This window comes from Rattus norvegicus, chromosome 6, assembly GCF_021556685.1.
Source record: "Rattus norvegicus strain SHRSP/BbbUtx chromosome 6, alternate assembly SHRSP_T2T, whole genome shotgun sequence".
NCBI lineage: Eukaryota > Metazoa > Chordata > Mammalia > Rodentia > Muridae > Rattus > Rattus norvegicus.
The window spans coordinates 27,783,843-27,803,045 of record NC_141539.1 but is presented as its reverse complement, the minus strand read 5'-3'; the positions used below and the strand labels follow the sequence as shown (position 1 = coordinate 27,803,045).

The 19,203-nt window shown below is 42.8% G+C and overlaps 1 pseudogene; it reads right to left on the bottom strand.

Moving 5' to 3' along the window:
• Nucleotides 1-11,170: 11,170 nt before the first annotated feature.
• Nucleotides 11,171-12,430, bottom strand: Sf3b4-ps1 (splicing factor 3B subunit 4, pseudogene 1; annotated as a pseudogene).
• Between the last annotated feature and the right edge of the window lie 6,773 nt (nucleotides 12,431-19,203).

Sequence of the window (19,203 nt, the reverse complement as noted above, 5' to 3'; positions counted from 1 at the left end):
GATTTTGACACCAATGGACTCCACCACGCATGTACATACACCCAAGACCCAAGAGAACAAAGTCAAGACTACATGGGATTGAAGAAGATGACAAACAATCATATATCTCAGACAACCTAGTCAAGGAAATTTTAGCCAAGAACTGCCTGAATCTAGAAGGGCAGACATCCAAATAGAGGAAGCCTTCAGAACCCCAAGCAGTCAGGACCAGAGAAGACTCTCTCCAAAATGTATCATACTCAAAATATCAAAAATACATAGCAAAGAAACCATAAGAGGAAAATGCTCACCCACAGAGGCATAGACATAAGAGTAATATCAGGTCTGATGTCAGCAACTGTACCAGCATAGAATGATACACTGAATCCTCAAAAGAAATTATTGTTAGCCAGAATTGCTATACTCTGAAAACAGATAAAGAAATAAGGATATCTCAAAACAACACAAGCACATACATACACTAAATAAATAATGATATATTTCATAATAACTAGGTCACCACTAAGAACAATCTTTAAGGATTATTATGCAGAGAGAAAGACAGTTTCACACATGTGAACACAGGAAAGGATAGATTCTATGAAAGGAATAGACAAACATAGGAGACCTAGGAAAGAATCAATCACATCCAACACAGCAAACTTCCAACACTGCCAGGAACAGAAAAAGGGAATTGCCAATCATCCCACCAACAAGAGCAATAGGCAACAAAATCATAAACAATGGCAAACCCTTCTTAATTATAGCCTTGAATATCAATGGCCTTAAGACAGTAATTAAAAGACACAGACTAATGGAGTGGATTAAAAAAATCCAATTACCTGTGGTCTCCAAGAAACTGACATAGTGAGGGGAGGAACTGGGAGTCAAAGTTTAGAAAGCAAATGATTTAGGGCTGGAAAGATGGCTTAGCAGTTAAGAGCACTGACTGCTCTTCCAAAGGTCCTGAGTTCAATTTCCACAACCACATGGTGGCTCACAACCATCTGTAATGGGATCTGACTGCGACAGTAAATTTATATATATAAAACAAATAAATCTTTTTTAAAAATACAGAAGTACCTCAATTAAATAACCCAAGGAGTAACTTCAGGACTCCTAGAAATAAAGAAAAAAGCCTACTCCAAATACAGCAAGCAGAAATAGATTTGTGAACTAGAGACTGAGTATAATATATAGAATTAACCGAAGAATTGCTTCTTTGAATGCATTAATAAAATTAATGAACTCCTAGTCAGACTAACCCAAAGAGACACAAATTAATAAAATGAGAGATGAAAAGAGCACTGTTGCAATAGACTAGTGAGGGCATATCATTAAGGACTGCTTTGAAATTTTATAATCCTAGAAAAAAAAATGAAAAATCTATAAGAAATGGATAAATGTCTGAACTCATATGGCCTACCAAAATTAAAGCCAGAAGGTATAAATAAACTGAACAGAGCCCTGACAAGCAAAAAGACCAAAGCAAAATTCGCAGAAAATCTCAAACCTAGAGCCACTTATTGCCGAATTCTACCAAACTTTCAAGGACAACCTAACACTAATACTTCTCAAGCTGTTCCATAAACCATTCAGTATCATGTCATTGAATAAATTTGGATACCACCCTCTAGTTTCTGGTCCTCTTATGAAGTAAAACCCATGTGCACAAACCAAGAGGTTTCCATAGGCATCAACTTCCAAGAGAGTTCCATAGAGTGTGTCAAAGACAAGTCCTCTGGTAAGGAATGTAGATTTGTGTGCAAAGCTGAGCAGCTCCTGAGGATAGCCAATAGAAACTAATCTCTCCAGAGTAAGCTCAAAGCCAAGGGATTCATATTCCGGAGACTTGTGCGCAGCGAGGGTATCATACATATCAAAACCAAAACATTTTATTTTTTTCTGTGGCTAAACTTCGGTTCAGAAGCACGCGGTGGTAGGCTTCTTGGCGATACTTTTTCAAGGCATACTTATCCGTGATAGCAGGCACATCCACTGCATTCTGTAAGCGGTCACCCCAGGAGGTTGTCATTTTATTTGTAGGATGAACTCGGCCCTAACGCATGGCAGCAACCCTAGCTTTCTTAATTTTTAAATAAACAAAATGGCATGGAATTCCAGTCAGAAAGGCTACTGTCACACAAACTAAAGCCAGTTCTGTGTAGAACGTGGGAAGAGAAGGATTCTCGTCCACTGCTGGTAGGGTGTAAACTGGTACAGACAACCATCAAAAATCAGTATGGAGACTTCTCAAACAACGAAAAATAGCTCTACCATATGACCCGGCTATCCCGCTCCTGAACAATTATCCAAAAGCGATTAGCTAACTCCTACCACAGAGGCACGTGTACATCTGTTTGCTGCAGCTCTAGGAAATAGAATTGGCCTAGATATCCACCAATGGATAAATGAATTGAAAATCTGTTACATAGATACCACTGAATTTTATTCAGCCATAAAGAAAAATTAGAATGTGAGAATTCCAGGAAAATGAGAGACATATCAAACTAGGTACCAAAAAGACAAACACCACGTATCCCTGCCTGTAGTCAGATCTAGGTTTCTAGTTGTTAAATATGTGTATCCAGGGAGGAGCAAAGGTGTTGTCTTAGTAACCGATTTATTACTGTGCTGAAACTGTGATGAAGCACTTAATTGGGGGCCTTTTCACAGTTCCAGAGGGTTAGTCCATGATCATCATGACAGGGATCATGGTGTCAGGCAAGCAGGCATGGTGCTGGAGCAGCCGCTGAGAATTTACATCCTAATCCCCAGTCAGTAGGCAAGGGTGGAGGAGGGAATAGGAGCTGGGCCTAGCACACTTCCTCCAACAAAGGCCGTACCTCCCGCTCCTTCCCAAACAGTTCCACTAACGGGGGGCCATTCTCATTCAGAACTCCACAATACCCGAACAAAAGCAATATGAGACAGAGGGAAAAGCATGGGGAAGAGAACAGAGCACAAGAGGAATTAAAGGAGAAGGGGGCATACTTGGGGTGAGAGGGAACACTGGGGACAGGAAGAGATGGGAAGGATTAGGAGCAGAGTGGGAGACTTGATCAAAATGAAGTACATATGAAAACCTCATATGGTAACTTGCTACTTTGTAAGCTGATTTAAATAAACCAATAAGTAAGAAAGTGAAATAGACATGGCTTAAATAGATTATTTACAGCAGACGTTCAACCTAGACAACTTTCTCCAAGATGGAAATAAAACTCCATTCTGTGTCTGCCAAACATTGAGTGTGAAAGAAAAGAACATTTTAACTATATGTTATACTGTCATTCAGAGGTTTTATTTCCAGAATCACCAGTTGAAAGTTCCAATACTAAAATTTGACAAGTGCTTTGACAAATGTGATTAGTTCATATTTGGCAAAAATCTGCAACCACTTTCTCTATGACTCTGAATGTTTTAATTGACAAATATGTGTATATATATATATATACACATATACATATATTATGTTTTGAAATAGGGGTATATTTTGGAATGGCTCACTTGAGCAGGTTAACATATGTAATAACTCATTGCTAACATTTTTATGGTTTGAACACATGGTTTTCAAAATGCAGTGTACTGTTATTAAATACAGCCAGCAAATGTCTTCCTCCGACCTAACTAAAAAAAATGTGTACTTCTTTGCAACCATTCTTCCTCCTCTCCTGTCCTAGCTTCACGTAATGATGGTTCACTCTGCATCTGTAAGACCAACTGTCCGTACCCTGCATAGAAGTGAGACCCAGTGCTAAGTACCTGAAGAAATGTGCCTCCCTTATGTCATTTCACGCAGTAGCCTTCTGAAGCAGCCATGAATTCTGACACACAGAAGCTCTTCAGCCTAACACAATCTTGGTCTTCTGTCATAGCTTTTGTCGCCTGTGCTTGTGGACTCACATCCTAAGACAAGGTCTATGCAGCCTCACAGTTTGCCCTGTGTTGCACTCAAGTGGTCTTGTGTTTTAGCCTTTCAGGCCTTTTCAGTTGATTTTTATAAAAGATGTGATATAGAGAAATAATTTCATTTAAATGCGGATACCCAGTTTCTCCAATGCCATCTATCTAAAACTCTGCCATTTCTTCATTGTATGGCCTCAGAATCTTTGCCACCCCACTCTACCAAAATGAATTTTTCTTAATATATGTGTGGGAATGGCTCAATTCTATAGAGCTCGACAGTTTAGATAGTTGGTTTTGTTGATTTTTTTTTGCATGTATGTATAGTCTGGTTAACACAGTAAAGCAATCTATTCTGAATTCAAGTATATGGTTTTTATTTTTGCAGTTGTTGTTGGTTTTCTTTAGTATTTCTTTGCCTATTTGGATTACTTGTGATTATGTATTAATTTTTTAAAGTAATTTAAAACTGGAAAACTAGAGAGATGGCTCAGAGGTTCAGAACGCTTGCCGCTCTTCCAGAAAACCAGAGTTCAGTTCCCAGTTTCCACAAGGCAACTCATGAGCACCCGTAACTCCAGCTCCACGGGATCTGAAAGCTTTTTCTGGCCTCTGTGGATTCCTGCATACGTCTGCATACACACAGAGACATATGCTAAGACCCAGATACTCACATATAAATTAATAAAATGTATCTAAATACTTACAGCCTCAATTTCTTTGGCTTTCAGGTAAAGATATTTCCCTTCTCTACTCTCTACTTTCTATTTTTTTGTTTAGTTTTAAATATATATACATATCCTAATCATATCTGCCCCCAACCCTATGCCTAATGTATCTCCCTTCGAGCCTTTTTGATTGATTGATTGATTATAACCTACTTATTGCTGCCCATTAGCACAGGGTTCTACAATCATCCACAGGGATGTGGATAACCTGTCAGTTACCACCTTACCAAGCAAAAGGGGACCCTTTACCCACTAGCAGCCATCAATTCTCAATAGCTCTTCAGCAGGAAGCCTGCCCCACTCAATGCTGGGGTTTTTAACTAGCTGGATTTCACCCAGGCTTATGCAGATAATTATGGTTGCTGTGAGTTCATATATAACACAGCCATGTGAAGTCTTGAGGACATTCACAAGTCTCCTCCTCAATGCCTTTGTACCCCCTCTTTCATGGTGTCCTTAAGACAAATGCCATTTGTATTCATCCCCAGCATAGGTTGCTCATACAAAACAGGCCTGCCACTCAGGAGAGCAGCCGTTCCCATGCGGCTGCTGGTGAAACTGCTTGTACTGTCCAGCTGTCCAGCTGAACTGCTGACGCACTGGGTGTTCCCCTCAGCTGAGAAATGAAACTCCTTGAAATATTTTTAAGCATAGGAGACTTTAGATCTTCAAAACCTTGTATATACTAAAATTAGCGGTTAATATTCACTTTAAGAGATGTATGTTTAACTTCACATTCATATATAGTCTGTGTTTGATTTCTAGGTTAACTAATATTATTATTATTTTTGTCAAGTGTTGTCCTGTGCCCTCAGACACCAATTGAACTATATCAAATGCTATGCAGTTGTGTGGTGTGTGTGTGTGTGTGTGTGTGTGTGTGTGTGTGTGTGTGTGTGTGTTTCTCTGTGTGTTTCATGACAGTTCCTTTGTGTACCCCTGACTGTCCTGGAACTGATTCTGACGTCAAACTCAGAGAGTTCTACCTCTGCCTCCTAAGGGATGGGATCAAAGGCCTGTGCCATTGCCACCGAGTTCATCTATGTTATTAAAGGCTACATATGCATCAACTTGTTTCCATGCCAAAATCCTGCTATTTGCTCATCAACTCCTTATGACTCCTTTAAAAAAGGATTTGTATGCTATTGGATAGAGCTAGGGAGTTAGCTCAGGGGGTAACAACGCTTACCATTGCAAGCAGGAGGGCCTGAGTTCATGCCATGCTAGATGATCCTTTAATGGGATGTTAAATGCAGTTCACCAAGAGATTTGAGGTAACCTATCCATGATTGCTGTGAGCTAGCTTGCTGCTGATGTCTGAATCAACTAGCTTGATAACTTGGCCAGAAGACAGGTGGGCCTGGCACCCAGGTCTATGGGGCAGCAAGGTATTTTGGGTGAGAATTAGCTTGAAACCTGAATCTGTGAGTGCGGGCTGGGGCCTATTTCCTACAATTACGAGCCTGAAGCTTGAGTCCACAGAGACTGAGATCGCACACCAGTGTGTAGTCTGTCACCTTAGTTCACAGGGATGGACAAATACTAGGACGCAGCCTGGTACTCTTGGTTCCCCATGGTTTTTGACTGGGCCGGAAGGCTCAATCTCCAAGCCTTGGGGCTGTAAAAGCTTCTCTTGGAAATAGATTTACTGGATCAGATCCAGTGTGCAATTCAAGAGAAACTCCAGTGCTCACTTCCCTCTTCTTCCCCCAAATGGAAAGTCTCTCTCCACACCAAGAGCAAGGTGTTGGAAGAGTGGACACAGATAATATAAACCCACTTTCCAGTTCTTTCCAGTGTTTCTCTTCACTCTGTGTGCCCAGCTACTGTAAACCCATACTAGGTTTTCTCAGCTCATGAAGTTTTTTCAAGGGCAGACTTTTGTTCAAACCGATGTTTTTGCCAGAGTAGAAATACCAGAGGGTTCTATGCTGTCATCATGTTAATATCAATTCCTTCCCTCTGAGACTTCTCAGGCTACCAAAATTAGAGGCAAACAACCTAAAATGAGGACTTTTTTTCAAACTGAAAGGTCTACATAATGCTTTCAATGTTATAATGAATCCTGACATTTGAGGTGTATTAATAGAAATTTATGATCTGCAAATAGGCCAGCTATAACTTCCATTGGATTGTATTCATTTACCCCCACTTTCTGAAGAGACATCTTGGCTCATACTGCATACCACATTAGCACAAAGAGTCCCAAAGTGCACAGGAAACACAGATAAACAAGACTCCTCCCTGAAACAGGCTCCTTCACCATTGGAACATCATTTCCAGGAAATCGAAAGAGATCAGAATTGTAAAATGCTGCCAAAAGCATGTGGTTGCTGCTGAAAGCAGGATTTCCCTTGAGGCCAACCACTCCCTGAAGGAAAGTGAATTCAGACAAGGCTTCAGAGTTTGTCCCAAAGGCCAGCTTTGAACCAACAATGAAAGTCTCTCCTGCTGTTGAGTCTGTGTCTTGGCCTGCCGCACTCCTGCTGTGTCACCAGCTCCCTGTACAAGCTGCAGTGTGAGCCTTTGTTGTGGCCTGTACACTCCCTGTGTGTATCTTGATGTTCAGTCTTGCCTGTAACGCCGTGTTCATTTTCTTCGTTTGCTACAAACTTTACTTGCAAGGAAAAGAAAACTTTTCTTCCAATCAGCTCCATTGTTCTGAATGTCCTAAACCGATTACACCCTCATATATGCCCCACTCTGGATAAAACATCTTGCTGTGTTCTCAGAACATCACTACCCAATGTTCAGTTCCTTCTTGGCCCTGCCAGACATGTATGTTATTAAACGGGTTTTAATAATAGTCCTTGACACCTGGATAGGATTTTTCTCCTCCCTTGGTTTTATTTGATCCTTCTAAGAGCCCTGTGGTGTGAACAAAGAAGTTATTATTATATCCCCTTTCTAGACAAAGCAAATGAATATGGACAATGTAGAGTTGCCAAATACGGCGATGGAGAATGCCAGTTTCTACATCTGTCACCAACTTCCCAATAAAGAAGTCATCTGTTTGATGGGACCTCACTAATAAACCAGTCTGCCTTCTGCTGGGCGTGCCCTTCTCCATGTCCTATTACCTTTGCCTGAATGGTACTCCCCTGGGACCAGACTGTTTACCACTCTCTGCCTGGGGCTAAGATAGGGCCATGGGTACAAGAAGTCTCAACAAATTGCTGAATTGAATCCACCCTGCAAGGAATGAGCTAAGTTCCCAACAAGGTTTGAGCCTCTGCCTTTCTCTAAGTATAGGACTTCCCACACTCCCCATTTAATATATTCTTAGCGTCAGTTAACTTTCCTCACCAACTTTTGACAACCTAATCATTTAAGTAATCCACTAGTCTTCCTTAGTGTATTCTCCAATGATATTCCATTTCTCTTTATTCTTTAACATGTCATATAAAAAATAGATACAGAGTCAAAACCAAAATATTTTTTATTGTGGCATGATTTTATACTACAACACACAGAGATTCAAGGCTTCAAAAAGCCTCACAAGCAAATTCGAAACCACGACAGCTTTAAATTTAAAATTAAATTACTTACTACTACCCTTTGAATTATTACATAATCTTCTTCTGTTTCGACAATGTCCTTTGTACTAAGTAAACCGTTCTGTCACGTAGCCATTTGTAGTGATGACAGGGTGGTGTTTGTTACTAGTCAAATACCTGGAAAGGTTCTCTAATCTGAGTGACTCGCACATCCTTCAGAATCCACCTTAAATTCTTCGCTGACTCAAAGAATTAGCTCACAGGTGCCCTGAAGACAATACTAGTCAGCAGAGGACCAAGGGGAACATTATGTGAACATTAAGGAGCCTCTCACTCCCCTCGCTTGGTTTATTTGCCTTGTTATCAGCTAAAATGCTACACAATGATTACACATGCATGTGTATTGTCTCTGCCTCTCTGCACCCGAGGGAATCCAAGCACGAGGGTTGATCTACCTGCCCATCAAATATTTATGGTCTCTTTTGCTACTGAAGACTCTCTGTGAAAAAGCCACTGCATACACAGTGAGAAACTTCATTTTCTGAATGTCATATACATGAATGAAGCCATGTGGTTGAGGTTTGAGGAAGGCAAATGGGTGCCTGTTGGGTGTGCGATGTCCTGCCTTTTTTTTTTTTTTTTTTTTTTTTTTTGCTTTTCCCTACAGGCAGACATCAATATCAATGTCCAGAATGACCTTAGAAGCCACATACTAAAGACAGCACCTCTTTGAGCCATCTCGTTCCTTAAACGATACCTCAAGCTAAATGCCTCTCTCCACTATTTGCACATAAATGTGTAAAATTTTAATTTAATGTAAAAGGATAAAGATAATTAACATGAACCATCTAACCTGGATATAGTAGATATAACAGAATAGTCTCTCTCTCTCATCCACAAATTTCATAATTTCAGTTTTTTGTGACCAGCCATGATCTGAAAACATCAGTGGAAAATTCCAGAAATAAACAATTTGTAAGTTTGGAGTCGCCTACTGTTTGGAGTCATACAGCAACATCTTGAGTACCCTGCTGTGTTCCACCACAATACGAGTCATTTGCACTGTGTGCACCAGCCTCACGTTGTTTATGTTCAGATAAGCTATGTCTTAATGTCGCCCAAAGCACAAGCCTAGTGGTGCCGGAATTCAAAATATGCCACAGAGAAGCTAGAACATGCCTTTTTTAAATGAAAGTGTTTATATGCTAGGAACACACATAATAAATACAGGATGTGCTAACAACCGTGGTTTCAAGCATCCTGGCATATGTCCTTATATACCCGAAAGATTAGTATAATGCTGTTGTATTTATTCAGGAAATGTTTGATAACCATGAATGAAAAGAACATAATGACAGTAATAGCAGAACCATGCGTGGGAAGTCTGGCTTGCTAACATGCAAAGCTGCATAAACAAATGCTGTCACCAGTGAGTGTGAGCTCCTATGTAGAAGAGCTTTGGTCACATCCTTGGGCTCTGGGACTTGAGTATCCCATCCCCATACTTTATTTTCAAAGATGGGCTCTGTGTACCTTGCACACCTACTTATTTATCAAGTCTACTGAGAGTTGGTCCTTTCTTGGGCACCGTGCCAAGTACTCATTAAATCTAGAGTCACAAGGGGGTTATAAGTGTTGTTCTTGTACCTTATTATATACTACTGTACCCATGATGCTCTGTGGCACCATTGTATGTGGCCATTGAACTTGTTACCTGCCTTCCAAATGTCACCGTTCTCCTGGCAAGGATACCAAATGCAGATTTACATATTAGCATATTTTAAATGGCAGCTTCTGAGGGTTCTAAAGGAACCAGAAGATCTCCTGCCATTCCCATTCTAAAGCCTTAGTTCTAGAACTCTCCCAAGGAATGCTCTCTTGTGATTTTTTTTTTGGCCTTGTCTTTCCTTTTAAAAGGTAGACCTCCTTCTGCCCTACAAAAAGAGGTCCACAAGGGATAAGTAGAGTGGTTCACAGCATCCACTGCTCTTGCAGAGGCTCAGAGTTTGGTTTTCAGCATCCATACAACAGGCTCAATATGTCCTGTTGCTCCAGTTCTAGGGGATCCAACAACCTCTGGCTGGCCTCCATATAGTATCCATAAACTCACACACAGGCACACACATATGCTGGATTTTTTTAAAAAATGAATATTTAAAAGAAAGAGACCCACTGCTTATATCCTCAGGCATATAGTCCCCAAAGCAGAAAAATTTCCAGAGCAAACTGTCCACCTCATACCTATTAATTCAAGAACATTCCATTTTCACTGCACTCGAGAGATGGAACCGAACTTGAGCAGGGTTGCCCATCATCTTGTATTCTGTGCAGGGCACACGCTGATGCTGTTACTCATGCTTAGCTCATCCTGTCCTCAGGGGACCAGACTTGTCATGGATCCTGTATCACCATTTGAAAGTTATTGGCCTCTCTCTCCAGAGCCTTAAAGACAAACCAGTTGACACTTGACAGTTGTAGCTTAAAGCTTTAGCTGTTCATGAACCATCCTGAAAGTTTATTACCGTCTTTGGTGCATTTTTTCATGTGCTAGAGGAATGGCTATACATCTCAGCGATGAGAAACTGTCACTGAGGGTCCCAAGAGACTAGCTCAGATTTCTAGCTTTGTTTTAGGGTGTTCGGTAAGGTTTTGGACTGTAACACATTCATGTATCTTTCCCAATTTACCAACCAAACTCAAAGCCTTTAAGAAGGCATGTACAGAGCTGGAGAGATGGCTCAGAGGTTAAGAACACTGACTGCTCTTCCAGAGGTCCGAGGTCCTGAGTTCAATTCCCAGCACCCACATGATGACTCACAAACATCTGTAATGGAGTCTGATGACCTCTTCTGGTGTGTCTGAAGACTGCTACAGTGTACTCATATATATATAATAAATAATATTTTTAAAAGAAAGCATATACAGCTTTCTTTTTAGACAAGAAGCATAGTTTTATTTTTCTCTATGTACGTGTAAAGAAATTAGGACCAATGTTTTGAAATAAAAATGAAAATCCCCTGTGGAAAACATGGCACTGGAATGGGAACAGAGTTGCTGAGGGGGTCAGAAAGGAACTGGGACCCTAAGCAGACCACAGGGTGGAACTGGGGGTCATGGAGTGGGTCTGGGTGGAGGGAGGGGCCCCCGCTGGTAGCCATAGGGAGGAGGACTTAAAAGACCGGTGTATCCATGAAGGGGCATCAGTGAAAAAGGCCCATGTATATCGTGTGGAGGCATGGGAACTGAGTGACCCATGGGAGATCCAAAAGGAGGCCCTCGGGGGAGGGAGGATGCCCATTGGAGGAGGTCCCGGATGAGGCATTCCAGAAGATGACCAGTGGCTGCCCCCTAGAGCCTGAAGGTCAAGCATGGAGGTGTCCTAGGTCATGGGGGCCATGGTGGTCCAGCTGCATCTGGGACATCCCCAGATGGGGCATCCCACCTGGTGGGAATGGTAGAGGAAATGAATGTCCTTGACCCGGATGTTCAGCCCCTGCTGCTGGGGGACCATGTCCTCTAGCTCCACGTGGCACAGGTGGCGGGGGAATGGTTAGAGGTTTCCCAGGAGGGAGGGCCCCAAGAAGTGGCACTGGAGATGGGAACGACTCAGGAGATGGCATGCCTGGTGAAGGAAGCCCAAAACCCAGGGATGAAACCTGAGAATTGGTGGCAGAGGGTGGAGGGGGGTACATCAGCAAACAGCTGATGAGGGTGGTTAGCCTGGGACAGTGGGTTCTGGGCTGCCAGAAGTTGTTCAGCTGCTGAGTCATGGCGTTTACCCTTAGAGTCCTTCTTGAAAGCCTAAGACACAGTGACAGGGCAGTTACACAGGTTCATGGCTTCAACTGCTGCATCCGAAGCATCAAATGAAGCAAAATTACTGAAGGCATAACCTTGGAGTAGCCTGTGTCAGGGCCCCGCATAATCTTGGGGGGTCTTTAAGGTGGCTCCAAAGGCCTTGGAAGTATCGTAAATGTATTGAAGGCAGCTTTTCATTAATTTCTGGATCCAGGTTTCCCATGAAAATGTTGGCTTCTAAATCCAGGTTTTTGTTGTGACCCGAGGCCTTGTTCACCCATATTGGCTTCCCATAGAGTTTGATCATGTTCATAATCTGAATGGCATAGTTAGCATAATCAAGAATTCAACAAAGCCATAGGCTTGTTGCTGGCCAGTGACTCTATCCTTTGGCATGTGGGTGTTGACCACCAGCCCTCCCTGAAGAAAGAGCTCCCACAACACTGTTTCACTCATTTTCTCGTCTAGACCGCCCACGTACACTATGGCATCCTGAGTCCGTTCAGAAATCGGTCAGGCAGTCATAAGCAGCAGCACCACCACAGCTCTTATAAATATTGCAGCTTAAGGCCTCGAGCCCTGAGATTTCTCTGAGGTCAAGGCAAATTATCTTCACAGTGAACACCCCTAAGAAGGCCCATGATCACGTGTTCACTCTCCTGGGAGGAGCAGATGCAACAGAACTTGTGAATGCTTTCACTTCGCCAAGATCCTAGGCCAGGAATATGCAAAAAGAACAGAAAAATGTTCTTATGACTTAAGAACAACACTTAAGACTTGGTCTTCATTCTTCCTTAAACAAAGGTTTAAGGAAGGAGGTTTCTGGAAAGTAGTTTTTACTAGTGGTTTAGACGTTTTCAGGAACATAAAGAGAAGATGAACTTGGGTGTGAAAGGTTTTTATTATATTTTTTTATTGAGACTTTTATACTGGTGGACAATGAAATGCAATTATGAAATATATCACTAATGAAATTATATATATATATATATATTTCTATATATATGCCATTTTCCTCTTCTCTGTATCCCTCCTAATACACCCCTCTCCCAACTTCAGGGTTCTTTCTTTTTGAGATAGCCAGTGAAGTCCAGCTAGTACTGCCCATGTCTGCATGGGTGTGGGACCATCCACTGGACCATGGGAAACCTACCAGTGGCTACACCCTCCCCTCCATGTACAATACCCATGGGGCTGAGGGAAGTGAATGCAATAGACTTGAGACTAGGCAGATAAAGACAGCATCTAAAGAAAGGAAAAACAGAAGACCAGTGGTTCTGTGCAGTGATGAGGACAGAAGGGCAGCTATAGTAACCTCAAAGGTAAGGAATCTCAAATGACTGAGAAGCACTTAAAGAAATGTTCGATTCAGCTATTAAAAACAATGACTTCAGGAAATTCTTAGGCAAATGGATGGAACTAGAAAATATCATCCTGAGTGAGGTAACCCAAGCACAAAAGAACACACATGGTATGCATTCACTGATAAGTGGATATTAGCCCAAAAGCTCGAAATACCCAAGATACAATCCACAGACCACATGAAGCTCAAGAAGAAGGAAGACCAAAGAGTGGATGTTTCAGTCCTTCTTAGAAGGGAGAACAAATACATTCACAGGAGTAAATACAGAGACAAAGTGTGGAGCAGAGACTGAGGGAAAAGTCATCCAGAGACAGCCCCACCCAGGGATCCATCCCATATATAGTCACCAAACCCAGACAATATTGTGGATGCCAAGAAGTGCTTGCTGACAGGAGCCTGATATAGCTGTCTCCTGAGAGACTCTGCCAGAGCCTGACAAATACAGAGTCAGATCCTCTCAATCAACCATTGGATTAAAAAACAGGGCCCCCAGTGGAGGAGTTAGAAAAAGGACTGAAGGAGCTGAATGGGTCTTCAACCCCATAGGAAGAACAACAATGTCAACAAACCAGACCCCCCCAGAGCTCCGAGACTAAAGCACCAACCAAAGAGTACACGTGAAGGAGCCCATGGCTCCATCCACGTAGGTAGCCGAGGATGGTCTTATCGGGCACCAATGAGAGGAGGGGCCTTTGGCTCTGTGAAGGCTCAATGCCCCCATGTAGGGGAATGCCAGGACAGGGAGATGGGAGGGAGTGGGTGGGGAAACACTCTTATAGAGGTGGGGGGAGGGGAGATGGGGTAGGGGGATTCCAAAGGGAAAATCAGGAAAGGGGATAACATTTGAAATTTAAGTAAAGAAAATAGCCAATAAAAACAAAGGTTCAACATCCTTAGTCATCAAGGACACACAAATAAAATGACCCTGCGATTCCACCTCACACCAACTAGAATGGCTTAGATCAAAAACTCAAGTGACAGCACATGCTGGCGAGGATGTGGGAATGCAAACTGGTACAACCACTGCGGAAGTCAATGTGGTGGTTCCTCAGACAATTGGGAATAGTTCTACCTGAAGATCCAGCTCTACCACTCCTGGGCATACACCCAAAAGATGCCCCACCATACCACAGGGGCACATGAACCACTATGTTCATAGCAGCTTTATTTGTAATAGCCGGAAAGTGGAGACAACCCAGAAGTCCCTCAAGCAAAGAATGGATACAGAAAGTGTGATTCGTTTACACCATGGAATTCAGCTATTAAAAACAAGGACACCGTGAGTTTTGCAGGCAAATGGATGGAACTAGAAAATGTTATCCTGAGTGAGGTAACCCAGACCCAAAGGATAGGCACGGTATGTGTTCGCTGATAATTGGTTATCAGCCATGAAGTACAAAATACCCATGATACACCCCACAGACCCAAAGAAGTTAAACAAGAAGGAAGCAAAAACAAGGACGCTTGAATCCCACTTAGAAGGGGAAACAAAATGGTCATAGTAGACAGAGGGAGGGAGGGAACTGGGCGGTGATAAGGAGGCTAGATCAAGATGGGAGAGACAGGAAAGAGATCCAGAGGGTCAGGAGAATGAATGGAAGTCTGCAGCTCTTGAGGGGGCCAGGTGAGGAGAATCTCTAGGAAATCCCAGAGACCTGGAATAGGAAAGGCTCCCAGGAGTCAATGTGGGTGACCTTAGCCAAGATGCCTAACGGTGGGAGCATGGAACGGGAAGAAGCCACCTCTTGTGGAGATGGAGAGAGAGGACACCCCCAGTGGAGAGAGGAGGATAAGTCACCCACAAAATTTGTGACCCAAATTTTTTCCTCTCTAAAAAATATGCAGGGATGGAGCAGAGACTGAAGGAAAATCCAACCAATAACCAGCCCAAGTCGAAACCCATCCCATTTGGGCAAGCACCAATCGCTGACATTATTAATGATACTCTGTATGCTTACAGGCAGGAGCCTAGAATAACTGTCCTTCGAGAGGCTCTACAGTACCAACAGTGGACTGAAACATGCAGACACCCACAGTCAAAGATTGGACAGAGGTTGGGGACATTTATGGAGGATTTGGGGGAAAGATTAAATGCCCTAAAGGGGATAGGAACACCACAGGAAGACAGAGTCAACTAACCTGAACCTCTGGGAGCTCTCAGAGACTGAGCCACCAACCAAAGAACATACAAAAGCTGGAATGTGGCCCCTAGCACATAAGTAGCAGGCATGCAGTTCAGTCTCCATGGCTGCCTTGTCTGGCCTCATGGGGAGAGGATGTGCCTAAGCTGGCAGAGACTTGATGTGCCAGGATTGGGGACACCAAGGCAGGGGGCGCCCTCTCAAAGGAAAAGGGAAATGGAAGGGGGGACTTTGTGAGGAAAGGACTGGGGGGGGGGAGTAGTGTTTGGGATATAAACAAACAAACAAGCAAACAGGGGAACAGACAATTCACAGTCTCCTAATCAAATTTCTTATCCCTGGGACTCTTGGCTGTCTTCTCTCTCCTGTTGGGTTACCAGACCTGATTATTAATTTATTAATAGTCACTACTACTCTGCCAACTATCATTTTCCAGACCCCTGATTACTATCAATATTCTCTCTCTCTCTCTCTCTCTCTCTCTCTCTCTCTCTCTCTCTCTCTCAAAATGCCCCATTCATCACCACTATCTTTTTATCATCACTATTCTGAGAATCCCACGGTATTAATTGACATGATAAGAATCTGTGTGCTGGCTGCCTTGTGAATGCATCACATAGCCCAGTGGTCATATCTAAGACTCCAAGGGAAAAGTGTGTGTGTGTGTGTGTGTGTGTGTGTGTGTGTGTGTGTGTGTCCTTAAAGAAATGTCTTTCTACCTTTCCATGCCTTTACCTATTCAGTGTTTCTCAACCTTCCCAATGCTGTGCCCCTTTAGTCATAATGTCTGATCCATATGCAGGATATCTGATATGTGACCCCCAGTGGAGTCTCATATCAGAACCACCGGCCTGTAACCTGCCCACACCCTCCTGCATTTAAACTCCTTTTCATGCTATTTATAATTCTGAATATAATGTAAGTGCTACGTGAGGAGTTACACTTCTTACTAAATAGAAGATGACAAAAGAATGCTGTACTTGTTCAACAAGGGATTTTTCTTTCTTTTTTTATCTAGGGTTTATTGAACGCAAGGGTGTAGAGGGTTGAAAACGAGTGGAATAGGATAGTGAGTTTAACTGTCAACTTGGCAAAACCTAGAATCATCTGGAAAAAGGAGTCTCAATGAGAAGTTATCAGGTCTGGACTTTCAGCATGTCTGAGGGGGGTTGTCTTAATGGCCTTAATTGATGTGAGAAGATCTAACTCCAAAATACACAACATTAATACTTGCTTTGGGATGCTAGACCATATGAGGCTAAGGAAAGCAGCTGAGCAGTACGTGCATATACACTTCCTTCTCTTCGTTTTTGACTGTAGGTACAGTATGACTAGCTGCTTCCAGTTCCTGCCTTGACGTTTCTATGGGGATGGATTAAAACCTGGAATAATAAGCAAAACGGTAAACCTTACCTTCCCTAAGTTGCTTTTTGTCAGAGTATTTCAACACTCCAACTACGGCAGAAGTAGGTACCAAGAATGGGGCTATTGCTGAAGTAGACCTAACCATGTTGTGTTTCGAGGAAGAAATAGAAGACTTTGGAGTTTGGGCCTTGAAAAGTTTATAGCTTAATGGACCCGTTCTAATGGGAGCTTGGAAGATAAAAATGCTGATAGAAATGCAGACAGTGGAGGCCCCCAGCATGGGATCAGGAAGGTAGTGAGGCCTCCATCAGGAACTGGTATGGTGTCGGCGCCTGCGCCGCTGGTGTGTGAATATCTGGCGTGGGTCTGCAGGATTGAAAGAAAACACGTACACGGGTCACCCGTTTTCAGCAAGTGCCACCAAGGCTTTACTGAGATCTCCTTATATACCTGAGGCAAAAGCTGTGGAAAAACAACAAGGCAGGTGAAAAATCCCCAACCAGGACAACAGGATAAGTCTGTGTGGTGAAAGTTCCGGCCCAATCAGGGGCATAAACAACTTCTTAAACAACAACAAGCAGGAAGGCTTAGTGGGGAGGAAGGATGCCATGGAAAATCCCAGCCCCAAATCAGGGGCTAAGAGCAGCTGCCAAGGGTGTAAACAAGTTCTTGCTATAGCAGGCTAAAAGGCTCAGTGAGGGGGGAGGGAAACACCAAGGTAGGGCCCAACAGTATGGGAGCCATTTGTGTAAAATTTGGCCAAGAGTCTAAGTCTGTGTCTGTGTCCTGAAACCTCTTAAGTAAATCTAAATTTGAAGATGATTGAACAATTTTTGGTAGGGAAAATTTCAGGATGGACTGGTGCTAAAGAGACAGACAGAGCTAATTTAAAAACAAAAAATCGGCCCCATGGTAGAGAAGCCTCCTTGTGTTACACTAGGGTGATAGGATAGTGTTCCTCGGGGGCAGTGCACAGTCAGTGATGTCTCCCCGATCCAAGGAGGCTGGGTTACACCTCAAGCTAAGAGCAGAACTTAGCAATGTGAGAGTTATCCACTTGGTACTTACTGGTCTGTAAATCATAGAATACAAAAGTCAGAGGCGTTGCTTGAAGAGTTGAGGAGTTTGACAATATTGGAATCCCTGAGAAAAGAACCTCAGAGGCTATCCCATAAAACTGTGGCTGTAAAGCCTATATAAGACCCCGGAACACTGGAAATGCCAAGACTGTGAAATGTCCACAAGGAGACCTACCGGTATGGAGTGGAGCTGACTTAATCCTAAAAGACAAACTCCATCAAATACAGGAAGCAGAATTGAAAGGGTGGGGTTGCCCAGGGCTTTTGTGTCCCAGAAGATTTTATTGTAAACCCCAGATATTGATCAGCAAAGCCACAAGATTTGTTGTTCTCTCCACTAAATTTTGGTACTGGTTTGGTATGATTGTTCATCTGCTATGCCCTGTTCTCTTCTGGAATAGGAGTCTTAATTCTGTGCTATCATATGTTGAAAGTGTTTAAATTATTTTTATCCGATAGGATTTCAAATGAAAGGATTTGGACTTTTAAAGTGTTAAACTTGTTAAAGACTATGGGAACATTTACTGTCGAATTATACTTTTAGCAATGAGATAAACATAAGCCTTATGAACAAGGAATTAAATAAAGGCTATGGCTTAAAGTAATGTGTTTGTGTATCAAGTTGGCAAGGGATGGAGTTGTGATGGTGAGTTTAAATTGTCTACTTCACAATTAAAAAGAGAAGCAAGAACTATTATTTCCCACACATCAGGCCTGGGATTGATAGAACCCTATTTGTTTGAAAACACTAGTTTTTCTCTTAAAATGTCTCCATGATGCCTCCTCAGCCTCCTCCTCATCATCATCCTTCTCCTCCTTCTCCTCCTTTTCCTTCTCCTCCTCCTCCGCCTCCTCCTCCTCATCATCCTTCTCCTCCTTCTCCTCCTTTTCCTTCTCCTCCTCCTCCGCCTCCTCCTCATCATCATCCTTCTCCTCCTTCTCCTCCTTTTCCTTCTCCTCCTCCTCCGCCTCCTCCTCCTCATCCTTCTCCTCCTTCTCCTCCTTTTCCTTCTCCTCCTCCTCCTCCTTCTCCTCCTCCTCCTTCTCCTCCTTCCCCTCCTCCTCCTTCCCCTCCTCCTCCTTCCCCTCCTCCTCCTCTTTCTCCTCTTCTTCTTTATCACCATCATCATCATTTCTCACTCTCATACAAAGAAACGGGTTTCACTGTGATATTTTCAAGCAATTATATTATTATACTTTGTGTTTATAACTGAGCAGGTCATAGAGACACTGGCAACAAACCAGTGCAGAGAGCCGGCCAACACTGGATTTGAGCCAGTGGGAACTGTTGATGAGGAAACCCTCAGAGCTACAAAAACAAAGCAACCACTGCCCTCAGCAGGAATCTGG